Source organism: Megalobrama amblycephala, linkage group LG5 (assembly GCF_018812025.1).
Source record: "Megalobrama amblycephala isolate DHTTF-2021 linkage group LG5, ASM1881202v1, whole genome shotgun sequence".
Lineage (NCBI taxonomy): Eukaryota > Metazoa > Chordata > Actinopteri > Cypriniformes > Xenocyprididae > Megalobrama > Megalobrama amblycephala.
Window position 1 is genome coordinate 2,918,719 of NC_063048.1, and position 5,061 is coordinate 2,923,779.

At 36.4% G+C, this 5,061-nt stretch overlaps 1 pseudogene; it reads right to left on the bottom strand.

Moving 5' to 3' along the window:
• Positions 1–226: 226 nt before the first annotated feature.
• On the bottom strand, positions 227–4,793 carry LOC125268103 (annotated as a pseudogene).
• Between the last annotated feature and the right edge of the window lie 268 nt (positions 4,794–5,061).

Below are 5,061 nucleotides of genomic sequence, written 5' to 3' on the forward strand. Positions count from 1 at the left end.
TTTAGTGAACACATGATCATTTAAACTGAAACAAACAATTATTAATTTACAAATTCACTGAAACTGTGTAGAATTAGTTTCAGTTTCTAGAAAAACATATATATAATTATGTGAAATTTAGCAAATTGACAAACTTCACTAAAAATAATTAAGTCATTATCCTACAATGGTCTAAAAAAAATTTCTTATTGTGTAAAGTGCTTTTTAAACTTCATCTAAACTCTAATTAAATAAACTTGTTGTTTATTGATCTGTTGATGTGAAATATGAGAGTGTGAGTGTTGCTGTAGTGCTGATATCAGTCATGTGATCATCACGGCCCAATCACAGCCACCGTACTGATATTCAGATCAACAGCACTCTTACTCATGTGATCTGGATTAAATATTGGAAACATGATGAAAGTAGGAAGATCCAGACCTATAGGAGTAACGATCACTGACCGGTAAGATCCTCAGAGAGCCAGAACACCTGAAGAATGGAAAGAGTGTGCGAGTGAAGGTGTGTGTGAATGTGTGTAGATGTGTGTTAGTTACAGGATCAGAGAATGACAGCGTTCCTCTGTCATAGTCCAGATTCACTCTCACACGATCAAGATCCTGATTGACATGAAAACTAGAACCTGGAGCCCATCTGTACTGTCTATACTCCACACTCCAGACATCAGTGTTGAAGAAATCACGTCCCTTCCTCTGTTTTGATGCTGTAGTTACTCCAAGAGTCCACCAGTGACTCTCTTTAACCTTCACATCCCAGCAGTGTGTTCCTGAGTTAAAACCCTCTGAACCCAGAACACAGAGAGAACAGTCAAATCTCTCTGGATTATCAGGAAGAGATTGATTGATTCCCACTGCATCTCACACTGGTCAGATCATCAGACAGGACGAGATATGGATTCGCAGTGTTTGGATCCAGAATCACAGGAGCTGATGAGACACAATCAACAGATGCTTTTATTGTTCATATAATGATCAAGAGTGAACCAACACAGATTATTATGAATTATGACACTGTTGATCAAACACATGTTCCTCTGATCACTGTCAGTGCTGTTATTAGTTTCACACTCATTTTATCATCAACTACAAACATTAAATCTGTGATTCAGACATTTGTGTCCATCAATTAAAATCACAATAAATCAATGAGATCTGTTGAGATTTCTGCTGTAGATGAAAAACTGTAAGTGTGTGTCTGATCTTCAGCAGCATCTGATCATCTTCATGTTATCGGCTCTTATAGTCTGTGTTGATTTAAATCACTTTATTCTCACTGTCTGTTGAGTTTCACTCAACTGATTATGTTGGATTGAGAAATTATTTGTGGAGCATGTCATTTTTCTTTCTTTCTTTCTTTCTTTCTTTCTTTCTTTCTTTCTTTCTTTCTTTATTTCTTTCTTTCTTTCTGCAGTCAGACTCACTGTTTTGGACGATGTCCTGCATCGTCTTCAAAACTCTGAACTGCAGGTTGCCCAAGTAACGCGGCACATGAATCAAAGCTCCAGAAGCCATCTGTGGATCCGGCTGTGAGCTCTGGACTCTGGAAGAACATTCAGGAGTCAGAACTGCAGTGGCTTTGGATCAGAACCAGAGAGACCAGAGACAGGAGCAGATCACTCACCTTTCCTTTGAGACTGGAAACTCCTGCAGAACAAACACACCATTTATCATCAAGAACTCAATCAATGAACCAATGATCAACCAATGATCTGAAATCAGACCTTCAGAAAGCAGACGTCATTGGCTTTCATCATCTCCTCCATGTCTTTGATTGTGTGTGAAAGAGCTGAGATGTGTCTGTTCATCTCCTCCAGCTTCTTCTTCATCATCTGCTTCTTCTGCTCCTCTTCCTCCCTCAGTGCAGTGATTGTAGCTTCTTCTTCATCTCTGAGAAACTGATGAAGCTCCTCAAACTGCTGTTTAATCTGACGCTCTGTGTGCTCAGCTTGAGACTGAAATCAAATCACATTCACTTCAATCATCTCAATCGACACACATCAACACTTCACATCATTCATATCAGAGATAAACTCGGATACCGACATATAACGGATCCAGAAGCAGATCGCTGCTCGTCATTTACAGAAATAATAAACCTGAATCCATTATATTAAATATATCAGATCATAACTGTATATAGTGATCCTACAGCTGTAATGAAAATGACTCTTGATTCTGTTTCCTCACCTTGATGTGTCGAACTGTTTTCTCAAACTCTCCTTTCATTTCTTCATTGTGTTGAAGTTTCTTCTGTAAGGACTTCAGTGCTGTATTGAGCTCCTCCTAGAATTGAAGAAAAACACATAAAACACCAGATTACAGTGAAGAGAAGAAGAGAATACAGTGATATGATCATATAATGCTGTGAAAAAGTATTTGCCCTCATCCTGATTTCTTCTGTTTTTGTGAACATCTGATACTAAATTGATTCAGAAATTAAAATAAAGGTAGCCTGAGAAAACACAAAGTACAGTTTGTAAAAGACAAAGTCATTTATTAAAGCAAAACAAAAAGGGGTAACACTTTAGAATACTGATCCTTCATTAATGAATAACTACACAGGAACAAACGAGTAATGCATTATTAACACTATAGTAACTACTATTAACTATCAATAAACTCTGATGAATGAATTAGTAAGTAATAGTGCTCAGTTGTAGGTGGTAGTTCACTAATAACTAATCAGTAACTACTGTTTTTTTCATTCCTCCAGAGAACTACTAAGAACTACTATATACAGGTTCATAATTAACATGAATGATGCATAATGTATAATTAATTCTAAAGTGAAGGTCATAGTAACCCACTAGTAATGACTGAAGTATTACCAAATACTTAAGAAGGAATTACTAATTATTTGGATCAGTATTCTAAAGTGAAAAGCATGATAACTCTCTAGTAACTACTGTAGTCATTGTAAACGTTTGATGTTTTTGTATGTTTTTCTACAGTAATTCCTTATGATATATTTGGTAACACTTAAGTAATTACTAGTGGGTTACCATGATCTTCACTTTAGAATACTGATCCAAATAATTAGTAGTTCCTTTAGAAGGATGTAGTAACACTTAAGTAATTACTAGTGGGTTACTATGATCTTCACTTTAGAATACTGATCCAAATAAGAAGTAGTTACTTTAGAGTTATATAGTAACTCTTGAGTTATTACTATCCAATACTTTACAAAAACCTCAAAAGTTTACAAAGACTTCAGTAGTTACTAGAGAATTATCATGCTTTTCACTTTAGAATACTGATCCAAATAATTAATAATTCCTTCTTAAGTATTTGGTAATACTTCAGTCATTACTAGTGGGTTACCATGACCTTCACTTTAGAATTAATTATACATTATGCATTATTCACATTAATTACAAACATGTATATAGTAGTTCTTAGTAGTTCTCTGGGAGGTATGAAAAAAACAGTAGTTACTGATTAGTTAATAGTGAACTACCATCTTCAACTGAGTACTGTTACTTACTAATTCATTAATCAGAGTTACTTGTTAGTTAATAGTAGTTAGTGGAGTGTTAATAAAGCATTACTCATTTGTTCCTGTGTAGTTATTCATTAATGAAGGATCAGTATTCTAAAGTGTTACCCAAAAAGGTTATCTAATATTATCTGTACCTGCGTGAAAATGTATAAATGTATTAGCAGAAGTTATTGCTGATAAAGGGGGGTCGATTCCGGCAGGAAATGATTGAGGTGCCCTTGGGCCTTATATAATTATAAAATGTTGCATTAAAACGGACCTACATTTGATCTTATGATCATTTCTCAGATGTGCGTACATGTGATTCATAGCATAAACGTACACACAGAAAACGAGCATTCGCTTCTCTTTCAGATGTGAAATCTATAAATCGCAAATGATCTTGAACTTGTGCACAGCTGAATGGTTTCAGTTCTCCGCCTTGTAGAAGACGTATAAGTAATGTCATTTACATTTAAAAAAATCACCAGTCATCGTCCAAATCCTTTAATTTAGAATGGCGAGCTGCAAAAATAGCTTAGATTTCCAAAAACCTGCAGTAATCTGACAAGGAAAAGTGTCTGTTCAGACCCTGATGTGGCACTAAGCACTTTTCCACGTCAAAGATGAATTTATAAATATGAGCGTTGGCGTGGATTTATGCGTATGCACATTCTAAGATCAAATCTGTACGTACGCACGCTTTATAAATGAGGCCCCTTGAGCAAGACATGAAACCCCCAATCACTCCCCGTGCGCCTCAGTGAATTGGTTTGTAGTGTGTGTGTTCACTACTCACTACTCTCCTACTCCCTACTTGACCCTCATGTCACTTTCAATTACATGTCAAACAAGAGACATTTGTCTTACCTTATATGATGAAACCACTTCACTGATGGGTCTGAATGTGTGACTGAAGTGTTTCTGTAAATTAGTACACCTTAAACACACAGGCTGTTTGTCCTCCAGACAGAAGAGTTTGAGTTTCTTACTGTGTAAACGGCAGATCTCCTCAGAGCCTGATGAACTCGTCTCATTTCTCTCCTTCAGGAACGACTCACATGAGTTTTTTAACACAAGATTAAAAGGAGGACGATCTTTTGAGGATCTTCTCCTGCAGACAGGACACTCCTGAGTTTTCTTGGTTCTCCAGAACTGTTGAAGGCACTTTTTACAGACACTGTGTCTACATGATAAAGTAACAGGAGTCTTGAAGATTTCACAGCACACAGGACAAGAAAGCTCTTCATTTAGTGAAGCCATTTTCACTGTTTGAGCTCCAGCAATATAAACTTTATTTTCACTTTCTGAATGACGGTTTTAAAATAAATCACCTAGAGAATCACAACGATCTGCTGTCTGTTCAGAAACAAATGTCTCAAAAATCCTTCTTGAAAGTGTTTCTCTTCATTCTCCACTGATCGCTGATTCTTTATTGCTTTTGTCAAGAGAGAAGAGAGTCAGTATGACAGAAAAGAGAAATAATGAGTCAATCTCTTCCTGGTAAGTGTTGGAAGAGGGTGGAGTTTATGATCAGGTGAGGTTCAAAGAACAAGATCAGGAATTCTTCAGGGTAAAGTTTGA